General features: G+C 34.4%; 2 long non-coding RNA genes across 14 annotated transcripts in view; one reads left to right on the plus strand and one right to left on the minus strand.

Annotated features, from left to right (window-relative positions):
• The window catches only part of LOC136844375 (uncharacterized), a 382,772-nt gene extending 373,623 nt beyond the window's left edge, over positions 1-9,149 (plus strand). For 4 of the 5 annotated variants that reach the window (XR_010854840.1, XR_010854838.1, XR_010854839.1 and 1 more), the window contains exon 7: positions 8,622-9,149. This is a non-coding gene — a long non-coding RNA (uncharacterized lncRNA). Of the gene's footprint in view, positions 1-654; positions 767-8,621 lie in introns of those variants that run through there. The other variant, XR_010854842.1, reaches the window with a different exon arrangement.
• LOC136844376 (uncharacterized) overlaps positions 1-27,981 on the minus strand; it is a 388,477-nt gene that overhangs the window by 14,409 nt on the left and 346,087 nt on the right. For all 9 annotated transcript variants that reach the window (XR_010854844.1, XR_010854849.1, XR_010854845.1 and 6 more), the window contains one exon: positions 14,909-14,965. This is a non-coding gene — a long non-coding RNA (uncharacterized lncRNA). The remainder of the gene's footprint in view (positions 1-14,908; positions 14,966-27,981) is intronic.

Genomic DNA, 27,981 nt, shown 5'->3' on the forward strand with positions numbered 1-27,981 from the left:
AGCACTTCATAAACCAACACTGCATGGCCACTAACCCTACGAATACAAGAGGTGTTCTAAGAAGAGTATAAAAAACCTATCATTATACTTTTACATCTTTAATTAATGGTTACTATAATCAAGACAGTTTTAACACTTCGTTATGCTTGAGGAGCTTCATGGGAAGGGGGCGGGGTGGGTGGTGTTAATTAAAAACAAGCATTTGTCTGAGAAACAGTCTAGAAAGAGTTATGCTTTCATAAATCAGGGTAGAACCCTAACTGATACGAACATTTCTCAAGTGAACTATTTTTACACAGGGTATAGAATAAAACTTAACTCATTAGGACAACACTAAGTTAAATTCCTTCTAAAATACGATATTTATATTATTGCAGTCAATTATAATCAATTCAGTTGTGTCATACATATAAAGAATGCTATGAGCTACTCCACCTGGCTAAACTATTTTTGACGCATTTCATTTCACCACTCAATTTATGTTAACAATTTGTCAAGAAATTATTCACAATTTTTTCGCTTTTAACCAGCTCGTGCATTATCATTGGATGAATTTAATTTCTTACCGTATTCCACTTTTGAAATTACTGAGAAATTTATTGCTAAAAGTACATGTATACGCTAAAATAATAATAATTCTTTTTCTTCTTGTAGGCTAAGCCCCGCACTACGTCCAAGTCAAAGCCAGTTTGCAAACCACAATCCAAAATGCAAAATTAAAATTGCCTTGGAGGATGCTTTTCTCAATAATTGATTCTGAATAAAGGTAACTCAGTATACAGTTTATGTACACTATTTTAGACTGAAAATTCCCAATTTTAATACTGTAAGGTATTAAAGTACGAATATTTTCCTCTAACCAAACAATATCTCCTCGTGGGTCTAATTAGGAAACACGAGAGTACAGTGAAACTTTGGCTGGCATGGCTAAGCGCAAAATTAAATCTGCCACCAACATGTCATAACTAGTAGCCAAAACTACAGGCAACCTGGACACCAGAGTTTCCTGTTAATATTAAAAAAAAGAGGGGGGGGGGAATATTACTTCTGAGCAAGGCAAACGTTTACACTAGTGTCAAAAGGCTAGCCTATGCCAAAATGCGACATTTTTAAATTACACAGAAAAGCTGAAGGTAGATCTAAGTAGTAACTCCGCTGCAGCGATTTCCTTGTAACTTGACTTTCTGCAGTTTTTTGGTTGCTAATTATGGATTTATCTTCAATTTTTGTCGCACGAATGTAATTAACCCCTGAAGTCCATCCAACTAGGGGTTTCCATACGCGATCTTCACAAGACAGAGCACGGGTATCTGTTTGGAACGGTTCATATCCCATCTGGCGAGTGCAATAACTTGTCAACGTAAGGTACCCCCCACCCCCGGGCCAGTACTAAACACAGCGAAGGGACATTCCATCCCCCCGATGCCAGTACTAAAAACGGCGAAATGCATTTAACTCCCTCCCGCTAGCGAATGGCTCCCTCTCGTTTTTCCCCTCCTGTGTTCTCCCCAACCCAAAACCCCGAATTCGCACAGTCCCCCTTTACTGTTGAGTAGAGTTAGGGGCAAATAACAGTTGGTCGACAACAAACTCACTCACCGCCAGTATATCAGAAATCTTAAAAGTGTAGAAAAAAACAGTTTCCAAGGTAAAAACTGGCGCGGAGCTAGTACTTAGAATTACCAGGCTGAATTATTTAACGGACAAAAAAAAAAAAAAAAAAAAAGATATCCACTCATTACGTGTCATTCCTTAGGTGAAGAATGGGAAAGTATTCATTACTTAGAAAGCCTAGTCTCGAGCAGTCGTCTTTCTGACCTCAATTGACAAATATCTGTAGTTCACCTAAAATACGATATAGGGAAATCATTCTCAAGCACGACCTCAATTTTATCTTAAAAGCCCCAGTCTACCATAATGGATCACTTTCTTGAGAATCTAAACCTAATAACTGCTTGACCACTTTTAATCTTTCAACTTAACCAAGGATGAGCTTCACGCCTCTTTCATCCCACCTACTAATCTGCAGTAACTAATAAAAGTCAATATACTAGTGAATGAATAACATTTCCTGTTATCACAGCTCTTATGTACTTCGATAACGCGAAACAAGACATAATAACTCACCTAATCCGCGATAACCGATAAAAGTTAATTCACACTAGTGAATGAATTGGAATTTGTCAACCCGTATTTGCTTCGATAAAATAAAATGCACTAAAAGTAAGAAAAGCATTCTTTAGGCTTTCCGAAACTACGCAAAATCCCACTTCGCGGGAAAAAGGGACTAACAAAATGTCGAATATTGATCATTCCTTTTAAAGTCTGTATAATGAAACTTAGCTGAACATCATGCCCCTTGTATTCACCGTAACGGACAGAATAGGAGTAAAACTTGCTTTTACTAAGGTTTATGACTATATGGTATGGCCATACAGGGTTATTCTTAATTATCAAAGTTCCTTTCCACGGATAGTTGGTCTTTTAGCACGTTATGAAGTAATCTTTGAAATTACAAATTGCTGTTTAGCACGTTATGAAGTAATCTTTGAAATTACAAATTGCTGCAATGATCAAAATACATTCTTCAGTTTAGGCTACTTTCAATATACATCGTAATAAATCTAGATCCTAGTTAGAATTAACGTCAACAGCACACGTCAGTTTTCCAATAAACCAGTTTTTCAAACCACCTTACTAAATACAGCGATATAACGACCAAACAAACAAAAATTCCCAAGTATGTTTTTATTTTTTACCAACTTCAACTACAACAGGTTTACGTACTTACAAAACGCCGCAAATTTATAGTAAACTCCACGATTTACCCACTTTGAACTAGGATAAATATCCTACAATAAGACATGGAATTTTACACTACAACCTACGCAGTACCTTAATATGCCCAAAAACTTAACTTCGTTACTGAGGAGGGACGGTTATCTTGCGCATAGCTGACAAATCTATATGACACGTCGAACATGGCACAGTATCTCACCAACACCTCACAAGATTCAGTTAGCCTAACAAGTATGGTAAGCACCCGACAGCAGCTGCCAATCACATCCTTTCGCGTCGATCTTCCAAAGCAAAATAAAACGGCTTGTAAGTGTCTGAGAATCAAACAAGGAATCTGGAGGAGTAAAACACCTTAAATGGACCACAGCTCACTACGACAACACTGACATCTGCTGGTTGCGAAAAAAATAATGAAATGGATAAGCCGCAGAGCAGTGAGAAGGTTAGACGAATGATATTTGTAAGAAAACAAAGGATTTACCAGAATAGTTCGACGAGTTCGATTTTGAAAAATGTGTAGCATTATTTCAGATTAGCATTTTAGCGCATTTTCATAGCATTTTTATAGTGAGATATCATTTATATACCTTGATATTTGGGAATTAAATCCGATACATGTAATCAGAGAGTACAGTCACGAAACAGTTTCGAGAAAGTTTACTCTGGTGTTCCAAAACAAAACAAAGATCGTCAATTTATGCAAAGGTTTATATGAGCTCTCCTTTGCTGTCTGTAAGCAAATAAACACCCAGAATTATGTACGTATACATACATATATATATAGTGCGTATGTGTGTGTATGTGTATTTATGTATACTGAATTTCCGAGAATAAGACGCTATGCAGGGAATTGGGGAAGAGTTGTCCCAAAACAATAGATGCCACAAGCACATCAATATTCAGGATATATATATATATATATATATATATATATATATATATATATATATATATATATATATATATATATATATATATATATATATATATATGTATAAGTTAATCAGCTCAGTGGTCTGGTAAAACTAAGGTATACTTAACTTTTATACAATATATATAAAACTGTGTGAGTGATATCGTGACTGACAATCAAATGAGAGAAATAAACGTAGGTCTCAAGCAGGCATAAACCTCGATCAATGAAATGTCAGAATTATACCCTGGGTTGTCTCGTACAAGAGAATTTCGTCATATACGAGGGGCAAATTTATTTCTTTGCAATGCAACTAAATTTGCCTCTCATAGTCAAGTGATTTAGTCAGTTACCTTACACAAACACCCACACACATCTATCTACCTATCTCCCTGTCTATTAGTCTGCCTAGATATCAATCTATCTATCTGTATATGTATATATATATATATATATATATATATATATATATATATATATATATATATATATATATATATATATGCACCAGATGCCTCTTTCCCTTTAGAGGTGTAGCTCCAAAAAGGGGTAGATCCATGCTGTTCTCAGCAAGACTCTAGGAATGAGTTTGCTGATCTCTGGACACTTTCTCGACTTAGTTAATGTAGTTGATGCTGGTACCTATTCACAGCTGGACTGACAGGAACTGATTATTGAGATATATATATATATATATATATATATATATATATATATATATATATATATACACACACGAATGTATCATTTCCAATTATATGTTTTCTCCCCATTACAGGATTACTCTGTAAGCTGTTAACCTTGCAAGTGATATGAGATGACAGCATTGCCTTTTTCCATCGTGGCTGCGGCTAACTATTAGCTACTGAATTCATTGTTTAGGTCTAAGTGGCACAAAGAAAAAAAAGTGCTTAATTTACCCTTTCCCCATCCAGAGTAGATCTCGAGGCTTTCGCTTGTGACAACTGTAATCAGGGTATTATTTATCATGATACCGATCTGTCGGTATTTCTTGTCACCTGCACAGCAAGTGGAATTTTGAAAGATGAATTTTAAAAATGGTTAAAGAATGGATTCTTAATCCACTATTACTCCTAATTAGGTTGACGTTCAAACCCAGAACCCTACAATTGCATTGCTTGATATCAACCCAGGGTACTTAAATTGAGTATTTCATTAAGGGAAGATTTCATCTGTATGAAAAGGGAGTAGGATTCAAAAAAAGAAGGAAAAAGGGACGTGGGAGATTAAACAAAGCATGGGATAAAAATTTTGACACGGATATCAGGAGGATAGGCTAATCCTAAAGCTGTATATGAAGGAAAGGTTTATGCGGACCGGCATCACAACAAATCTGATCTCCTCTGCAAATCAGGCCTCCGAAAAATGACATTCTGTCACCAGATAACGATTAGTATGTAAATAATTTTCCGTTTATATTTGTGCAGTCCTAACTATACTGTATCCCAAAAATTTCCGTTTGCGTTACTGATCGACTTGGATTCTCTGTTTACCCGCGAGTTCGGCTTTGGAGTGAGATCACTGCACCACACTAGCTCCAGAGCAGCATTTCTCCCATAATAAATCTGCCGTTCGTCTTGAATTGAACACCAGCCCATAAATCCCTTCTTAGGGCTCAGAGTGTCCTGCCTAACCCGTTCTAAGAGTCATGGCCCTTTAGTGGGGTGGAGGGGGTAGGTCAAAGGGACCACGTTATTGGCCACACGAGAGTCTTAGAATGCAAATAGTTTTGTATGGCTAACCGATTTATAGTGACTTTGGTCCTGGTATCGAGATTTCTTGAAGCATGCGACCAACCACCTAGCTTTAAACCTGCCTAGTGTCGGATAAGAAGTTAATTTAAACTATACAGAAGTCCTACATACTGAGAGAGAGAGAGAGAGAGAGAGAGAGAGAGAGAGAGAGAGAGAGAGAGAGAGAGAGAGAGGTGAAAACTAAGAAAAGCTAATTTTCAAAATCTTCATAAACGGCAACGAAAGTGATAATGGCAATAATAACTAATTCATAATGCCTGGAAGTTATTGGATGAAGTTAAGAGAGATTTTAGGCAAAAGGTCTTTTATGAGAAACTAACAAAAACCCAGCGTTCAAACCTTGAAGTGACAGTGATGATGATCATATTGAAATATCTGATCGTCATTGGATAAAGTAAGATACAGACGTCAGATCAAAGTGTCGTTTGTAACCATGGGGAGAAATATCCTCACAGTTTCAAAATCACTCACTGGATTACAGAATTAAGCTTTGATTAGTTACGAGAGGAGTACAGTCTGTTGATTATGAAAGTTCGCTACCCAGTGAAATCCGGTAACATATATGAAAGGCTCGATTGTTTTCATACTCACGAAAAGAAACTTATTCTAAAATGTTCCTTGGTTATTTTATTGAGAAAAAAAATTTTGATAAAACTTTGAGTGTTCGTGAACTAACCTAAAATAATGAGATAAAAATAGAAAACCAACTGGGAATTTAGTAATGTTATGAATTTTTATCGTCTACGGTTTGATAGCCCGACAACAGAGTAGAGAGAGAGAGAGAGGGGAGGGGAGGGGATAGGGAGTGGGTGTTTCTGCTCATTTCAGTCTTCCATAATACCTAGAACCCATTCCTCTACTTCGGATGAATGTCGGATCCTTCTCTCATTTTTCACTGCAGATCCAATAAGCTGGACATAGGATAGAAAAGAGTGGCTATTTCACACGAAAATCAGATTTCAGTGACATAATATGATATTAATGTCGATTTCGTTCAAACCCCATGAAAAAAAAACAATTCACGAAATTTCATTAACAGACAATAAAGAAAATAAAGTGCAATCGAATATATACAAATTAAATGAAGCATTCGGTATGAGAAAAAAATGGTATGACATTTTAAAAATTTCTTCAAATATCCATCAGAGATTTATTTTAAACAGGAGCTGCAGAACTCCCTTGGATCACACCGGGAGTTTCGTCGATTTTTTCAAAAACCAGAATTAACTGATTTAATGTTAAGCTATCTGGTGTCACATCAAAAACTAGAACAAATATGTATATACTGTATATATATATATATATATATATATATATATATATATATATATATATATATATATATATATATATATATATATATATATATATATATATATATATATTATATATATATATGTGCGTGTGTGTATGTATAAAGCACATGCATACAGTAAATGACTTGTACGGAGGTAAGGAAAGCGGAGATACTGCAACGGAGAAATTCCAGTTAGACATTCCATGGACTGTGAAGCACAGAGACGTCATTTGTTAGGCCACAGTTCCCAACAGCGAACTGGAAATCATACTTGCATAGAAAGGACTAAATGCGAACACCAATGGCATTGTTAAACAATTTAGTGAAGCAACATCTTTAACGGAAGGTGAGCTATAACTATATTATGCATCAGTCCAACTTAAGTTCTCCAGGATGATTCAAATTTTAAACAGAATCGTCAACATTAAAAGTTGGCGCCCAGTTTCTAGTCAGGAAAGCAGACATAGAAGCTTTGAAAAGAAGTTTAAAGTAAATTACTTAGCAAAGTCACTAAGGCTCATTATTAAGATTGTAAGACATTATGAAAACATACAGCTAACCTGGCTTTACATTAATTTTGTGAAAACATACAACTAACCAGGTTTTACATTAATTTCTGTACAGTGCATAAGTATAGGGCTACTTATCAGAATAAACAAATATTGGATCTTTTTATTATTTAAGGTTTTTATTGTATTGCTTTATATGTATAGTATTTAGATAGCTATTTAGCAGTATTTTGCAACTGTCTCGAACCCAAATAGTTTATAATTATACACGGGGATTACCGAAAACAAGTTTGGCCATACAAAAAAAGTAAATTCTTCCCATATTATAACTAGATTATCAACAAAAAATAACGAATATACAATCGCGAACTGCATGGTAAAGCTATAATTTAATGTCAATCAAACTGTAATTGTAAGACCGCTATAATGCATTAATAATACAGGAGCTACTTATCAAAATATAATATTGGAGCTTGTAATCAGAGAGAACGGGTTTGGTGACGTCATCAGCTGTAATTATTATTTCAAGGTTTTAAAAAATATTCTTTTATATGTATCTAACGAAAATAACCATTTAGTAATTATGTACAACTGTGTCTTGAGCACAAAGAATGTATAATAAAAAAAAAAATAAAGACCGCTTAAACTTGGGATTATAAAGAACAAGTTTGCCAATGTACGAAAGCATCTGAGTCCTCTACAGCAGGGAACATCGATTATATATACGGTATATATATATATATATATATATATATATATATATATATATATATATATATATATATATATATAAAAATTACGAATTTGTAATCGTTTATTGCATGGTAAGTTATAATTTAACCTCAGGTAAACTATAATTTAATATTTTGCTTTACATTCGTTTTCTCAATGCATTATATCTGGCGTGAAATGCTATTTTTTCACTAGTTTCGTTTCGTGTTTAAGACGACGATTTTGCTATCCTGATGAGGCAACAGCTGCCTAATTCAAAACTGTTTTATCCTGGCACTAAATTTGGTAATATATATATATTATATATATATATATTATATATATATATACATATATATATATATATATATATATTATGTATATATATACATATATATATATATATATATATATATATATATATATATATATATATATATATATATATATATATATATATATACACACACACACATATTTCACAAACCTCGTTTTTTGTAAGCAAATTATCATTGAAGGAAATGTAACGTTAGGTAACTTTTCTGACATTTGTAGAATCTGATTGGTGGATGGCGTTGTAGCAGTGCGACCTTATGTTTCTTTTTTTGTTTTTTCAGAGGTCAAAGGGGAGGCAGTTGAAAATTAGATGGACATTCCAGTCCCAGCTTGAGAGACTCACTAGATTGGAATCACCGTGAACCATTGTAACTGCAAGATTGTGTAATATTGGGAATTCGATTTTTTCTCGTCGTTGGCTATAAAGAGGTTGACTTATACCTCAATTACAGGAATAATGGAAGCTATTTAGCAGAGAGGAGATTGCTTCGTCGCTCTGTAAGGATTTTAATGTATTCTTGCTGAAATTTGTATCACTTCAGTGTACTTCCCAAAGTATTTGTCGGTGTGCAATTTTGTTATCAAAACGGAATAATGTTAAGTTAAGGAATCTTATGGTATGTAAACTTTAAATTTATTGTAAGTAGCAAATGAAGTCCTTAGTGTTTCTCTTACTGAGTGGCGGTAGTTTGTACAAACATTTTTACTTCTGAATTGTGCAATGTTACTGCCTTTTCCATTCCTCATTGTTAGTATGTGATTTTGAAATTTCATTTAATTTCATTTAATAATAATTGTTACTGCTTTTCATTATCCTCAGTTGACTGCCACCGCTTTGAGTGCCACAAACATCTTTTGCAAAATAAAAAAAAAATCCCCAGCTTTTTAGTTCATTTGAAATAAAACGTCGTTAAATGAACATTGGTTGACTGACCAAGTCTCCGGGATGCATGTGTGAAAAGTATACGTAACTATAGATATTTATTTCAACGTCATTAATTTTGGCTGTCTTCACAATTAACACCAAATAAGTATCTAATGTATGGTATTTTTATCCCCATGAGAAGGATCAGTTGGAGACAGGAACAGCAATTACTTCCGGAATATTTGCTGCAGAACCCAATCATTATCTTAGAATGGGATTTACTTGCAATTATTTCTGTCATCTTTAAACTTTGAAGAAACACAATTATTTCTGTCATCTTTAAACTTTGAAGAAACACACTGAATAACATTCAAAGGTTTAAGAATAATGGACCCAAGAATGTAGCAAATGCCCAGGGAAAGAGAGGAAATCTTGATCCCTTTTCAGTTATTTAACGCACCTAGGAAATCCATTAATACTGTGCCCGGTTGTCATCTTTCACAACAGTTCCAAAACTTTACGAAGAAGAGAACAGAGTGGCCATTTAATATCAAAACTAGATTATATTGAAAGAAATATACGTAACCTTAGTTGAAATCCTGCAAAGTCGACCGTTCATGAATTTTCGGTCACCAGCACTGATCAGATTATAGTGCAATAAAACACAGAAATCCAAAATCAAGCTGAAAAGCTGTAAGTGAAGTAACTGACGTTATCTTGTTTCATTTTGTTTGGTTGCCAACAAATATACTAGTTAAGCACGATCATACGAAACTCTGAGCTTTTGCCTTCCTATTCATGGTTTAAAAGGAAAAGAAAAAAACCTTCAGAGGAATTTTCTGAAAAAAATGTCCTCCATCCCTAGGGCCTGATTTACATAAAAGGACCGGGGCTTAGGGGACCCTGGATTAAGGGGACGACACAAAGTAGCAGAAAAATTTTAAAAAGAAGTCGACTTAAGTCTGTGATAAGGTTTTATCAGTAAATTATATATATATATATATATATATATATATATATATATATATATATATATATGTATATGTGTGTGTGTGTGTGTGTGTGTGTGTGTTCAGTATGTGTATTGTGCGTATGGGGTTGTGTGTGTGTGTGTGTTTGATTTAAGAATATATTAATATATTTTCAATGTCAACAGACCACCAGCAACTGCGAAGCTTGCAATAAAGCAGTTTTCCACACTGTCCCACTTCAGTTTAAAATTATTCATAATCTTGACTGACATAAAACATGAAGTAGATGATTTATCAAATTATAATTTAGCTTAGCGTATACTCCTCTACACGCTTGCAAAAATCTGCAGTGCAAAAAAGGATATTTTTTGAAGGGAAAGGGACAAGATTAGTAAAATCGCCTTTGAGCCTCGAAGGTTGAAAAGAGGTTGGGCGGTCTTGCACCACTGGCAGCTGAGTTCGAAAATAAAAGAAAAAAAAATGAACTAGGTCGCTTGACTATGCCATTTATAGATACTCTTTTTTTATCTGAAATAGCGAACAATACAAATAAATCCGCACAATAGTTTTTTATAAGCCGATATTTTTATTTTTATCTGCCATAAAATATTAATGGAATAAATGTCATTGCTTCCCTAAATGAATCTGCATTTTAAGATATAATGTTTAATATTTTTACCTGTGATTTACTGCAATTTAAAGTGCTTTTGCCATTAGGATGTCAAACCTAAGAGGTAAGTTGGGTTCGTAAATGTCGGGGTTAGCTGTCACCGTTTTTCAGAAACATTCCGATTTGAGAGAATTCGGTGAGACTTCATTCTTTGGAAACAGTTCTGTAACTAATGCTGAGAAGTAAATACTAGGGTGTAAATCTGCCTCTTGAGCGCAAGGATTTGGTAAACTGTCTACGTGAAAAGCTAGAGAATTCCCACTTACATATAGCCTATAGTGCTATTTCATATCAATTGTGATGACATTAAATCACTCTAAGACAATAACGTCTGAGTGAATTAAGGCGCGCTTTCTCGTTTTAGTAATGGATTCCGTTAAATGTGATCTGGTTCCAACGCTGGTAAAATGTTAAAATCTTGTGGAACGAAAACTTTGCCATTCCATTTTCTGCCACTTACGACGCGGTTTGTGGTTGTTTCTCGCATGTTTTTAATATAAACAAACAGTTCCGGCTTTGTACCAAACTCAGTAAAGTTACGTAACCTTTTTACAACTATAAATAAGTCTAAACTTACGTAAGCAAATCCAGCCTGTGCATACGCACCTCTAACAAACACGGATGTTTTGCTTAAATGCGATCAGACCCAGTGTGTAAAACGAGTGATGAATAAAAAAGTCATCCTTGGAAACACTTTTCAATAGTTGTCACAAGACTTTACTGGAAAATAGTGACTAACAGTTTCACAACCAGACAAGGCTCATGGCCAGTTGGTTACCGTGTTGAATCCTAATCCCCGCAACACCGACAATTGTTTTAAGAGTATTATTCGCACTGATAAACTAATTACAAAATGTTCAGTATTCGAATAGGTTAAATGCATAACATTGCACTTTGAAAGAAGACAAAATAACTAAAGGTAGCAAAAGGTTCGTTACACGTTGCAACACAAATATACCATTGATGCCCTCTATGGTAAAGCTTCACAAAATGCGGAAAGAAATCGCTCCTGTAATATCGCTTTTATGGCGAGTTCTTTGTTTATCTTTGATGTGGCAGCGCATTAACATAAACTGCACATTAATGTACTTTCCAGTTTTATATAAGAGTATATTGTGTTCAAGGTGTCAACCCTAAATAAATACAGGTAGAATCTGCCTTTTGTTTTTGGATGAACTCATAATTTGACCAGAATAATAAACTAGAGTACCCAAGCTATCAAATTTCTCCTCACTTTCAAAATATGGTGCAATTGTTTCTCGATGTAGGGCGTCGTAAGTCTAATAAAACACAGGAACGTATTCAACGTAACATTTGTTTCCTAGATCGCATAACAACAACCTCTCAGTCATGAAACAACTTGTAGGTGCTGAATTTTGTTGGGAAACAGAAATGCTTAATTTTACTGTAATTTTCTTAGATACTGTAGTTTGTGTCTTAGTACTTCCCTTCTTGAGGGAAAGGAATCGCGTTAAGAAAACTGAAATCTAAGGGGGGTATCTATTACTACTTTCCGAACGAGGCGACAATCTTTTATGCCGTCTGCTTTAAATGGAAGCAAAAGTCAGAGGTATTACATGCTGAATAATTTAGCTCTCGCTCTTTCTCTTTCTCTGCTGAAAATTGCTTGTTTAGTGGTCACAAGTCATGAAATTTCTGTGAACCCTGGCAGCTTTACTTAAATACTTGAGCCATAAAAAATTATTCGTTTTATTAGTAGTTTCTCATTTGGGTTTAAGTCAATAATCCAGTACTTCCAGTTCGATTACGATTAAACTGCTCATACTCTTTGTTATTATGAAGATGATACACGCACGCATTCTATATAACTATATCCATTATAAGCATTAATTTTAAGTAAAAGCTATATTTTGTTTGATTTAAATGAAATTGTAGATTAAGAAAGGTTTCAAATTGTGAAAATTAAATTTAAAAACTCCACTTTCATAGATACATATTTTGTTCTTCATCTCACTACTTTTTGCGGCACTTCTCTCTCGTTCCTATTTTAACGCCATTCTGCATTTATTGTGTTGCCAAAAGAAACTTGACGAAACCATTGTACTGCTAACAGTAACTTGGCAAAATTCCTGTATTGACAAAAGTTTACAGGAAAAACTGTATTGCCAAAAGTAACTTGGCAAAGACCTGTATTGTCAAAAATAACTTGGCAAAGCTCTGTATTGTCGAAAGTAAATACGGAAAGCTGTTTGTCAAAATAATTTGGCAAAACTCCTGTATTGTCAAAAGTAAATAAGCAGTTATATCGCCAAAATTTACTTGGCAAAACTCCTGAATTGTCAAAAGTAAACAGGTAAAGTAGTGTGGCGAAAAATAACCTAGCAAGACTTCTGTATTGTCAAAAGTACATAGGCAAAGTTTATTGTCAAAAGTAAATAGGCACAGTCGTATGGCCAAAAGTAACTTGGCAAAGCTCCTGTATTGTCAAAAGTAAATAGGCAAAGTTACAGTATGTTGTCAAAAGTAATGGGTAAACTTGCATGGCTAAAAATAAATTGGCAAATCTCCTCTATTGTCAAAAGTAAAAAGACAAAATTGTAGTGTCAAAAGTAAATAGGCAAGGTTGTATTGTTAAAAGTATATGGGCAAAGTTGTCGAAAGAAAATAGACAAAGTTGTTAGGCCAAAAATAACTGCAAAACTCCTGTATTGTCAAAAATAACTTGTCAAACTAGTGTATTGTCAAAAGTAAATAGGCAAAGAAGTAAGGCCAAAAATAACTTTGCAAAACTCATATATCGTCAGAAGTAAATAGGCAAAGTGGTACTGCCAAAAATAACTTGGCAAAACTCCTTTTAGATAAAGAGATTTTGATTTACGTTCACAACTTTCTAAATCTCGAGAATTCCTGCCTTCAGTGTGCTCATCACAACGAAGAGAAAAAAAACATGCATTTCGCATATTAAGGTGAACTGCACAGGGTAAGTTTATTCCAAGAAAATTAAGCAACGCAACGAAATGAAACTCCGCATTTATTTTCGATTAAGGTCGGACTGCTACTGTTAACATACGAGGTTGATGGTGTGCGCTACGCTGCGCTGGAACCCGGTGCTGACCGTCGTGTCTCCCCTACCCTCCGATCCCCTACCTATCCCGCCCCCACCCGGGGCGGACAAACAGGTTTGCAGGAGGAGGGTGGATATGTCATGGCTCGCCTACCCTCCCGATAGCCGACCTACCCCGCCCCCACCCAGGGGGACAAACAGGTTTGCAGGAGGAGGGTGGATGTGTCATGTCTCCCCAACCTTCCCAATCAACTACCTACCCCGTCCCCACCCGAGGCGGACGAACAAGAATGATCCACTCGGAATTTATTATTATAGATTTAAGTTGCCCTATTGTCTCCATTTACTACAAATGCACGAAATGAAAGGTGGGAGCGAGAAAATGAATAAATGAATAACTAAGAGTTATCTATAGTCATAACTGGGCTAAAAAAGTGACCTCAAACGAAAATGCCTTCATCCGTTTCACATGCACATTGCTATATGCCAGTAACTCTTGCTGCAATCACAGAGTACACCGAAAGATGAGTGGTTTCAGGATTTATCGCCGTACAAAACAAAAGTAACTGTACAATAATATTTGGAAAATCACCTGATTTTTCAATGTATGCTTTCACGGTGTTCGTGGATGAGAAACCTCAGCGAGTGCCTGAGAGATCTGACCTTACTGTCTAGCAAACCACCGGAATGAAAATCAAGGTAATGCAGCAATGTTAATTATTCCAAAGAATTTTTTAAATGACCTCTTACTCATGCTGGCAGTCTCAACCCGCTTCATTTTTAATTAAAAACATTAAAGTCGAGCCATTTTCCTAAGGATCACACTAACTTAATTTACCACGATGGAGAATAACCACTAAAATAACTTGAAAATGACGCCACATAAAAGAGAGATTAACATTCATAGCACAGAAAATTGACACCAATATTCACAACAAATACAGACTATACCTGGGTGGAAGTTCATCATAAAAGGTATCGACCATCAGAATAGAAGTCACCAACAAACATCTAACAAGAGGGGGATTTGTACTTACTGGTGCCAAGATTTGTTTCCTTCAAGGGAACCTGCCTTCTTGTGAAAACGTGAAATCCTAGAAAGATAAAAGATGGACGATGAGAATGAAATCCAGCCTAGAATACACATCACATGTAGTCATATATATATATATATATATATATATATATATATATATATATATATATATATATATATATATATATATATATATATATATATATAGAGAGAGAGAGAGAGAGAGAGAGGATTTAATTGGCAGCCTAACGTTGGTAACACGATGGCACTCAATATAGTAAGGCATTTTATTGAGATGCCTAATCCTTTTGACTGATCCAAATATACAAAACCGCAATGAGCATACATATAATTCACCAGGATAACAAAGATATTCCAAGGATAATAAAATCCCTCTTTAGAATTGCCAACATCCAGTTTGGGGCCAGGCTTCCTCACCACTGACCCAAGATAAGTATTCAGGGTTAAAAACTTAAAAGTATCTTGGTCTGAGCTTCAGGACGATAATAAACGTTTCTAGGGTCGAGACTTGCCGTCTCGACCATCTTTTATAGTACCGTTGTTTCTGAAGGCATGAGTACGCTAGTAGTAACTATAATTTATGTTGTGCAAATAAATTTACTTTTTCTTTTCGCCTACTGAAATATTTTGATGAAATGAATGCAAGATACGAATGCAAGATACTACAAAAAAACCTAAACGTCGTTTAAAAATGATTATGAACTAAATCGTAGATATTTCTAGTAAATAAATTTTTGCTTGCGTTTCTCAATGAGTGGTTGATTTTGGTGCTATACTTTCAGAGAGAGAGAGAGAGAGAGAGAGAGAGAATTATATATACATATATTTATACATATAAATAATACACATACACATGTTATATATGCAGTATATATATACTGTATATATATAATATAATTATATGTGATATATATATATATATATAATATATATATATATATATATATATATATATATATATATATATATATATATATATATATATATATATATATATATATATATATATATATATATGAGAGATTTTAAATATGAACCCAAAGTCTACAGACTAATGCTGCGTTGTTTCAATCCATGTCTGCTAGCCGGGTGGTTTTTTTTGTGCATGGTTTTCGTAATACTGGAATGACGGACTCGGCTGTTTCATTATTCCCGAATGTAACGTTATGCAAAGGTTGCTTGTTGCCACACTTTTAATGTGCCAAGGACAAGAGCTGCTATTCGATTGCATTTCTGCCAGAACCGGTATAATACTTGCAAAAGCAATGTGTCCGTAATTAATGGCTGTAATGAATGTTACTCTTGAAGTGGCCAGAGGACCACCGGTCACGAATCATGATCCCGCGAATAGTTTTCTGGAGCAGTAAAAGTGAGCCCGTTAACCTTAGTAGTTTCGTAAGTGTGTCAAAATCCTTGAATGTGTCTTGGAGAGTGTTATTGGCGCTGTGGAATGAAAAGCAAAGGGTTTTACTGAAGGCAATTTCACTTCCACTTTAATGGTGTTTTGACAAGTCGGAATTGCTCTACCCACGCGCAATAGATAGAGGAAAGTTCCGGGAGGTGGGCGTAAACTTGTTTGAAGGGCACCTTACCCTGGCAAGTGGTTACTGTATGAAATGCATAATGTTTAGCTCCGACTTCAATGGGGCAGTCGTCAAAATAAGTTAATGTGACAATTAAGCAACGATAACAAAATGGTGTGATGCAGCTGGAAGGGAAAAATTCCTGGAAATAGTAACATGAATTTTGTTTCCTAACCTCCCTCAAGAGGAATAGCAAAGGAATTTGGAACTTTTGAAGGGGCTCTTCATGACCCAAAAAGTTTCCTTGTTTCCTTTAGACTGACTTGAAAAGAGTGTTAATTCATCCAAAGGACGATCTTAATGTTCACGGTATGTTTCGTCTTGCAATATATCTGCTAACAAGACAAACCACCTTCGATGTCACAGGCTGCCACAGTGATCTATGGCAGCGTCAGGTAGATTTTCTGCCATAAAATTTAAAGACTTCAAGAGTTAAAAAGAATATGGAATAAATAATCTCAAAAGAACGTTTACAAATCTAGAAAGAATGTCACGAATGATAAATGATGATGATGAGCTTAGGGGCTGCAAAACAAAGAATGCAGTTTGAGGTAGAAGGACAATACAAAAAAGTAATTAAAGGAATGAAAATTACAGGAAATTTACTTAAACCAATAATGTCCAAAAGTGCTAGAATGTTTCTCATTTTGGTTTTGCTTTTATGTATCTGGAAAGCCGAAATCACTGCAACTAATTAGGTAAATGACACTATTTAAATTACGCTCAAATTCCTAACAATGATACTTGTGCAGGTAAAATGTCTTACCTAAAAACGATGCTTCATAAAGAAAAAAAAAAATGTAATTGACCATATATGTATTAAAAGATACAGGTGCGAAACAAAAACCTCAGTCCATTAAATGTACTTTTTTGAATTTCCATTCTTGAAAGGCACCGTAAAGAAGCCTTTGTCAATTGATCGTTGAGGGAAACCTGGAAAGAGTACATGCCAATGAATCTCTTTAATGTACGGCTGTGAAGCAAACCAAAATCCAGTTTCATAAAGCTTCCTTAAGCAAAGGTATGGAGAGGACTTCCAATGCAATCAACTCGTGAAAAGCCCGACACGCAAAAAGAAAAAAAATAGAGAAAGAGAGAAAAAACAGAGACCTAGATAAAAGTGAGAATGGCAGAAAAGGAAGGCTTTTGCAACGAGTACTTCTTTCACTGTATATTTACAGTTTTTTTTTATTTCTCCTTGTAATCATGTGCGTTTACGACATGAAGGCCCGCTTTCTTTGCATTAGCTATGCAAGCTCACTCTTGTCTCTCCCTCTCTATGCGGGAGTTCTTCGTGTTTACAAGGGAAACTCGAGACTCCGTCCCCATCCCCTCTCCAGCACCACAGCTTTCTATTGTTAGGAATGAAGGGTGGGGAGAGAGATGGAAAAATTGGAAGAGGGACTTTACAGCAAAGTGGGATCATTTGCACAGAAAGAAATAACGCACAACAGAACTATTTCCCAAATAATACGACAGGGTGTTTATTAGCCTCGTTCTATGGAGTAAAAATGCTTGGATTTAGTTGTAATTTTATTTTACATTTGCATTAGCGGATCCAATGAAAAATAATGACAAAATAATAATATTGAAGATTTAGATAATAACAACATAAATATAAAAATGGGAAAAAATAAAAAAATTCGATTAAAGAAATAATATATATATATATATATATATATATATATATACATATATATATACATATTATATATATATATGTGTATATATATATGTATGTATGTATGTATAATATGAAAATTAGTGGCCCCCCATGAAATTTTTCTGGATCCGCTAGTGTAAATTTGTTCTCTATATGTTTACAACAGAAAGTCAAAACTTCATCACAAACAGAATACCTGAACGACCAAAGTTGCTTGATTTTTCGCGCTGGATGTCAAAAGACGGAAGTAAGAGGGGAAACTGAGATGCAGTTTTATTTACTAATTTCGTTAGCAATCACAGGTATTGTACATTAGCCTTAATAATTGTTTGATTTCGCAGATTATTATTAGCATAAAACTATGAAAAATATCCACTGCTCCAAAAAGAAGAAAAAGAATCAGTGATGATTGTAATAGTAATGCTCGTGCTGAAAAGAGAAGTGAGGCGTGGTAGAAGATACCACACCAGAAGACTGCCAGACAACTAACGCCGAGTTGTGCCAGCACTACCAGAACTTTCACAGACAAGTAAGAGGTCTACCCTAACTAACCAGCTTCCTTAATCAGTTTATTTTCGTCGGCTGCTTCATCGTTTCCCAAATGGATCGTGCGGGAGACAAGAAACCTTATTTTCAAACTTGGTTTTACTGCATCGTGGAAGACTCGTCACACAATGACCCTTTTTGAAGTTTTCGTTATATTGGCACCTAAGCTGTTCTCTCTTAAGGAAAACTCAAGTATTCGAGTATGATTTAGTCAGTGTCCCATCAGATTGTCAAAATTTAGTCACTTCAGAGATGCTTCTTTTTTAACAGCACAAATTTGGTACTAGTCCGTGTAATCTGTATTGCTGAATCCTTGAACGGAATATTACGTTCCTATGACCTCGTCTTCCTACTTTTCTTTTATTCTCATCATTAAAATGACGGGGACACTAATAAAAAGACTTGAAATCAATTGACGTTTCATTTCCTAAGAGAACAAAGATTATGGGAATTATATTTCTACTGTGTATTTTCGAAGACGTAAAACTTTATGGGTCATGTTACTGGGAGTAATGTAACAAAAAATTGTAAGAAATAAAAAAAAATTGTGAAAAGTCTAAATCCCATAACAACCTGTGAGTGATAACTATACCCGAAATACTGCTAATAATTTGTGGTATTAATTGACTATTGAGATTAATGGGATGAAACCACACAACCGCTCTTCTTGGGTCTTTCTCTCTCTCCTTCTCAGTCTTCTGTTGTTTGCTCATTTTGAGGAATAATCATGATACTAATAGTAATAACAATACTGACAATATTGGCGAGAGTCCCTCTCTTAGGCAAGTACTGTTGAAAGAAATCGCTGCATCAGCTGCATTGATCTTGTACAGAGTCTTCTCTATTTTCCTTATAACAGTTTTCTCGCTGTTACTACAACTGGCGAGTAACGCGTCAATGTGATTCATCAGGAGGAGTTAAATTTCCAGCGATTCCGTATAGGCCTTATTTCTGTTAAGAGTTAGTCAAATTTGGTGGGCACATCCCGTAGGGTTTCTACACATGTAGCGGTAAATGTATCGAATTTGGATACAGGTCAAAATCTTGAAGTGGCCAGCGTATAATGATAATAAGAATAATTATTTTTATGGCCCATAAGAATGGGGTTAGTGGCAACTGCTGCGAATTACGTCCATCTTATTCTAAACCCGATGATATTGACCAAAGCATACTGAATAATATCCCATTCTCTTATCCTCTTGCTAAAGGGAAAAGCTGTGACCAGCAGATGAAGGCTTATTTCCTGAGGCGAGGTGGGATCTGCACAATTTGTATTATCCATGTCCCTAAAGAGATTCAATAATCCTCCGACAAGAGTGACAGGTTTATTATAAATCTGTCGTTTATAGGCAGCTTTAGAAGATAGCCCGAGAATCAGATAAACCATCGGCACGAGAGAGAGAGAGAGAGAGAGAGAGAGAGAGAGAGAGAGAGAGAGAGAGAGATTACACACTTTCCTTTTGAAGATGAGTTTCTGTGGTTGCAATTTCCATTAGGTAAACTTAATTAGTTCTCAGAGCCTTCGAGGTAATCGAGATATCTCACTGTTTTTCGCAGGGCAAATAAAACATGACTGACCGAAAAGAATGAATGAAATACAACAGAAAAATCCAAAGTCACGCAGGTTACCCGAAGCAACAATTAATTTTCTTCCTTTCTGAATAAAAAACAAACAAACAAACAAAAGACGAAGTATGTTAATGATAATATGACGACCATTTCAGGTTGAAGGTTTAAAAAAAAAAAGGCAAAGCATTGCCAAATATACAAAGTCTCCAGATACCTATGATTTCAAACTGGCGATAAACCAACTCGTTTACGTTTGATAACATTCCTAAGCAATGAATGATACAAATCGCCGGATTGAATGCTCCCGTGAGGAGGATAGAATCAAACTCAAGGAATGTTGTAGTGCAGGATCTGTTGTTTATGAATCACCACTTACTGGCAAGGAATTAGCGGTAAGTAATTAGACGAGATAATTAATCAAATTTATTGGATAGTTACGGGAAAAAGCTACACGTAACCGTAGTGTTAATTATCTCTAAAATACCATAATTAATTAAATATGATCAATATGTTCCTCCAACTGTGAAATACGAGCTCTGTAAAACTAAGGGAAAAACAAAATAAATTATATCCCTGCGAATATCACAAAGAAAATTTGAAGTAATAATTAAAAGATACAAAAAACTGACTGTTTAAGAACATGTATGTACCTTTAAGTGTATAATTTTTATCCTTGATGATCATGCTACTTCGGATTGTAATTGCTCAATAATAATAATAATAATAATAATAATAATAATAATAATAATAATAATAATAATAATAATAATAATAAATTGCTCCATATTTAAAATACACATTTTTGTTTATTCCATTTATAAAGTAAATTCCCGGTCCCTGGAAGGAAACTTAGAAAGTAAGCGAAATGAAATGTATATAAGCTATTAAAAAAATAACTTCACAACAACCTGTGAGATAGCCAACACGTTCTAGAATCTTAATCACAACGATTATTACAAGGAACTTGATGAAACAGTCGTATGATTAATCATAACCATGCAACAAGCCACAGAGGTGGTATCTCTTGAGGGTATCTCATTGTACCTCTAGTTATATCGACCAAATTTAATGACAGGAAACGAACAGGAAATAACATTCCATATTCTGTTGTCGGAATGAAAATCCGAGATTAGAGAATAATGATTTTTTTGTCATCTCTGCAGACGAGATTATATATACCGAAGTTGTGCAATCCACATTGATACTGGGGTTATAATTGTGTTCTGACACGAGCCTGGTGGGTTTATAGAAAGTGTGTCGTTTCAAGCCACATTTAATATATATTTGATAATCAAATATAATACCAAAGAGAGAGAGAGAGAGAGAGAGAGAGAGAGAGAGAGAGAGAGAGATCTTAATTTTCTTATCATTTCTGGCGGTGCAATTTCCGCCGGCAAACTTAATTAACTCACCAAGTCTTATACGGAATGAAGCAATTTCATAATTCTCATCAAGACCTGATAAAGCGTGACGGAACCAAAGGAAAAAAGCAGAAAGACAACTTTGTTGACTGTTACGTAGGCTGTTCCTAACAACAGTTTGCTCTCTCCCAGAAAAAAAATATTACGACAATTAAAGGTAATTGAAACATTAAATTATTAGGAAACTTTCCGTTGGTATAACGTTGTTGCGATTCTCCTCGGGGTGATTTCAAGGGAAATGAACGTCTGACTAATTTAAAAATGAAAAAGAATTCATAATAGGATACATCTGCAGCCAAAAAAATTGCATTTTGTGATTCAACCCTGATAAAAAAATGAAACATTCATACTAAACAATATTCATGATCACTGAATGATACAACAATTTATAACTAAAATGAAATGACTTGACCTTTTAACTTCAGTTTCTTTATATAATTGTTTAGCAATTACTGATGAAAATATGCTAAAATTATTTTCAACTATGGGGCGTTTGTTGTCAACAAGAGACCCTTCATTTATTGTTAACCGCCAAATAGCAGATTACCATTTCATGGAAATGATGAAGATAAAGTTAGGTAATAAGCTTGTGACGAAATCTGCAAGCATTACCGCAACGAGAAGGTAATTTTTTCGAGGAGAGAAAAGAACAACGACCAGAATGACCCAGTCTGTAACTGAAGCAAGCTGGGATGATATCAGAATCATGAGTGAAATAGAATGGGAAAAAGACAATGGAGTTTTAAAAAGATAAGAAACGAAAGAGGATTTAAATAAAAAAGATAGAGAGAGAGAGAAGAGAGCAAGATTGTTCATAATTAGACAGAAAACATTTTTACAAAACTAGAAGACTATTTCACTCCTGCCGAAATAAGACTGGAAGTCATGGCCAAAGAATTATAATTATCAAAACTAAAATTGATAAGAGGACATGCCAATACGAGGTACCGAAATAAGGTATTGCCAAAGTAACACCATACCTAGTTGCTCCTCCTACTCTATGTACAAATACCAGGATATTTTTTCTGTAGCGAAATCCCCAACCATTCTGAAAGAGTTGTTACAGTAATTCTGTACGTACCACAATATAAATAACTACAATTCCCCTTGGGCGTAAATTGTGCCTAAGGTATAGTGTTAAACGATATTTGTGACTTAATACCTGTGTCTATGTCCATCTACCTACCTATCTATCTTTCTATAATGAAGACTCCGGCCTGTGGGTGGATATGTAGTCTCTAACGGTTGTGTGTTCTTCAGTACTGTTCTTGTAGCATATATATGTGTGACTTCTAATACTCTGTATCAGTCCTTCGTCAATGGCTTGAAAATAAAGTCGAAACCGGTCAGGACCTACACCCGTCTCTTATTTTTCACCTGTGGTAATGTGTGATAAATGAATCACGTACAAAAGTGATTATAATAATCATATATATATATATATATATATATATATATATATATATATATATATATATATATATATATAGTATATATATACATATATACATTTATACATATATGTACAAATAAATAAAATCTACTAGTCCTTCCGTGATTAGGCCGGCAACATGACTTCGTTCTGATGCTCAGGGTGCGGGATCGAATCCTGCTATCGACATCAAATTTTTATTTAATATTCCTCCATTTTTGATTTAAAGCTTTGTAGTCACAAACGTATCCAAGAGTCTGAGATTCGAGAAGTTAAAGAGGCTTTTATGATTATACAATATAATATATATATATATATATATATATATATATATATATATATATATATATATATATATATATATATATATACACACACACATATATATATATATATACAGTATATATACATATATATACAGTATATATATATACATATAAACACACTATGCAAGTATAATGCATGTGTATTTGCAAATGTTTATGAGGTTCAAACTTAAATTTTTTTACACGTTCACAAAAACGTTTCTTAGCCTTATTAATACTTCAAACAAGAACACGGTTGCTCATTGTTTACTTAGTATCCAAATAATTTTAGATTTTCCGCTACTTCTGTTCGGATAATAAGTGATAAGGAAACAAAGAAGTTTTGAGAATTTAATTTGTAATAAATGAATAAATGGTGGGTGTTGAAAAATTACTGTTGAATAAATAAACGAGGAACAGTGAAAGTTGGTGCGTGACATTTGGCTCTACGAATGAATGCATGAACATTCGAGTGAATTCGAGAGAGAATGACATAGGTTCAATAGAAAGAACAAAGGGGACTTGATGTTATAACTAAGGCAAAATTTCATATCCCGCATTCTTTATAGTATTATCTTTGGCCAAAATTTGGTTTTTTTTCTTCGACATTCTGCATTTTGTTACAGTTCATTTATTGCATTTTAATAAATTTTTTATCAGAGTATGCTACGTGGAGTTTAATCAAAGCTTATAACTGAAACAAAATTAATAACTAAGCTCTGCTGGTAAATTTAATGAAAACTCAAATTGAGGGGAAAAGGTGCAGAATGAACTCCGAGTTCGGTTCACCATTTCTGACGAATTGTCATGAAAATTCAAAGATAGAATTAGATTTACTCTGCCTGTGAATCCGAAAAGAAATGAAAATTCAATAAACACGATGAAAGGATTTCCAGAAAACTAATACCAGTGCTTAATATTGCAAAGTCACGGAGGAGTGAAATATGACGCGGAAGAAATACGGCACACGTTTTATATTCCATGTCCGCTATAATATTAGATTCTGTTTTCACTTATTCTCCTCATAATACTGTCGCAGTGGCAAAATATATGAAATGTTGACCTTCTATTCTGTTTTGACGATATTTTCCGTCCTTATCTCGGTTCTGACATATCATGGCTTCGAGGAAATTAAATTTAACCTTGTCTTCATATCAAAGATTAAAATTTAGTTTCAGGTTAGATCCAAGGTTAATATTAAACTTCTATCATCAGATTTAAGAAACTAGATATTGCTATTGCTGTTCTTCAAAATGATCGCATAAAGATAAATCATTTAAATGTCTGTAGGAAACCCCAGAACTTGGAAAGAATCGGATGCTTAGAAGCCACCACTCAATAACCTGTATCATCTTCAAATGAAATATTAATTCTGGAATATCGAAGTTTCACAATACTAATTCCTCTCTGTGCTGACTACATAATACTCTATTCATTATCCAGGTACGGACAAAATTAAATTTACATTTACGTTATGATATATATATATATATATATATATATATATATATATATATATATATATATAACCATATACATTATATATATATATATATATATATATATATATATATATATATATATATATATATCAATATATATGGATTTTCTTTACTTTGTAATGGTAATTAAATGCAAGTCCAATGCTTTCTATTTTTATTAAGGCAGAGCTGCAGCACAATCTTTTTTTGTATCAAGCTTGATTTATTTCGAGGTATGCTTCAGAGGATTTTTCAGTTTAGGTTACACTTTTACATAAAATACGTAAAATAAATTATTACAGAAGGAATTGCATTAATAATCTAATTTTATTCGTTTCCTTTTTATATAGAGATTTCATTTTTATATAGAGATTCATGAAGGTGAAAAGCCACACGTTTAGCTTGGCACACACACACATATATGTATATATGTATATACACATATATATATACATATACACACACACACACACACACACACACATATATATATATATATATATATATATATATATAATATATATATATATATATATATATATATATATCTCTATATATATATATGCCGTCTCAACTAACTAGGGGTGTCTCTTGAGAATAAAAACAACAGCCACTGTAACGTTCATCCCTTTCCTTTTGAATCATGGACTGACATACAGAACATAAAACTCTCAAACCTCAGCTGTTTTACATATTTACACTTATGCATATATACACACACATACAACACACACACACACACATATATATATATATAATATTTTATACTGTATATATATATATATATATATATATATATATATATATATATATATATATATATATATATATATATATATTATTTCATCTGAAGGTGGGATAAACACAAAATTACCTTTTTCTTTGCATAATTTTAAATTTTCTATTATAACAAAGTATCCTCAGTTCAAACTAGTTTCGTCATTGAGATCATTAGGTGGTGGGTGTGGAGTCCCCGCTGCTGATCTTTCAGTTTTCCTTCCGCTACAGCAAGGACAACTGTCGGGTTAGTTAAAGGCTGGATATTTACTCTGAGACAGAATTGTATATCTTGAAAATGCAATTTAATTTGCAAGCAAAGCTGAAGGTTGTTCCTACAAAGTATATAAACCTTTATCTTATTTAGGAGACTTATTAGGTAAGAGGAATTGTCCAACCATGGAGCTGCAAAGAACTTGCAATGGTAGGGTATTAATATATGCAATCAGCAAGCAGGGGAAGGATGACTCCTGTTCCCTGAACAGTCTGGCATTTACTGATGCAGGGGCTGACAGGGTCCTGCACCGCAGTTTAGTATATCGTTTGTCATGAGGGATTAACACTTTGGTATGCACTGATTACCACGATTTCCTGATGGTAACAGATCTATATTTAATGCATGCTTTTCCTGTCATTGAGGTAAGGTAGAGGGAATCACATCCTCCAGAAAATGTTTCAGCCAGAGATTTTTGTCAGTCCACTGACTAACTGGTCCACCTGCAGAGGACGGGTCTCCATGTCTTCTGACACATAGTACTGCCTCTGGCATACCGAAGGAGGCGGCAGCAATTTCAAGGAACAGCTGAAGATAGTTTTTAGGCCTCCACAAAAAATTGTCATGGGGCGAATTATTCTAAGCTTGTTCTTGTTTTTCCTATGATCCAGGGATCGAGAATAGGAAGAGTGACGAGACAGACGAGGAAGAATATGATGAACTCTAAGAAGAAAACGGGGAGGAGGAGGATGGAGAAGCTGAGTCTCCTTGTAGAACCTAATAATCGCAACAGTACCTGCAGGAGACAGGACTTCTCATCCCTCCCTGGCTGCAGCAAAATCACAAAATATGCTAGTGCCTGCCATCAAATTCACAATTGAAGGGGGAAAAGATGGAAAACTGCCCTTCCTAGATATTTCACTCGTAAAAGAACAAACAAAATAGGTCCTTACCGTATGTAAGAAACCTACTTTCACATTTCTTACATCAATTCCCTAAGTTATCATGATGTCTCAGTAAAGATAATGACCGACAGCAAACTATTCATAAGAAGGCTTAGGATGTGCTTGCTTTCATAAGAAGGCTTAGGATGTGCTTGCATGGGTAGTTGGAAAACTAAATTAAAATGATTCGTTAACGAGGCTATGAACAAATAGAAGAAAATGTAAAACAGAGGGCTCACAAACAACAAACAAAAAAGACTATAAAAAAGCAGTAAAGCTCTCATATTTTGAAAATATAAAATGACAGAGATTAACCATTTTCTTATATGACAGGAGATCACTCATGTATTTTAAGGATGATACAGCAAAAAAGGCTTCAAACAGAAAATTTGGAAAATCTGCTCTAAGAATCACAAATATTCAGGAAATCACGATCCTGAACTGTGAAAGGATAGGGCTAGCTTGAAAATTTGTGAATGGTCTTTAGTACTTCAATACGAACCGGTCTCAACACTGTATATAATTCCTTATGGATGACTTGAAACAGTAGGTTGGAAGCCGAAAACCTCTTGGTCTGATACAATCTATTGCATATAAAGGTGGGCGAGCACAAACAGATAAGACTGTTTATATTTCGCAAGAAACTTTCAACTGAACACAAAAAACGGAAATACGTGTAATGGAAGCAAAAAATTACCTTGCTCTTAAAATGCCATGTAAATACATCATATGTTTCTCCATAGTACTACTCTGGTTCACATTTTTTATACATGTTTTAAAGTTACTGATTGACTTACGAGTCATGTTATTTACCTTGATCAGATAACTCTCAGGTTTCATTAAACAAGGATACAATTGTGCAACAATAATGTATATTTCTTTACCTCTAAATATCTGTCGTACTTCGTTCTCAGACCATCGCAAAGTTATCAAGGGAGCAATGATGGCGGAATACTGCAATACCATGCGTCCAATAAAATTCAGTAAGTACGATTGCACAACGGACACAGAAAATTAAAGTTACGCTTAAAGAAATAAACAATTTTGATGAACCTAATTAAAGGATTAATATTATTATTATTATTATTATTATTATTATTATTATTATTAATTTCTGA

This window comes from Macrobrachium rosenbergii, chromosome 12, assembly GCF_040412425.1.
Source record: "Macrobrachium rosenbergii isolate ZJJX-2024 chromosome 12, ASM4041242v1, whole genome shotgun sequence".
In the NCBI taxonomy this organism is placed as follows: Eukaryota; Metazoa; Arthropoda; class Malacostraca; order Decapoda; family Palaemonidae; genus Macrobrachium; species Macrobrachium rosenbergii.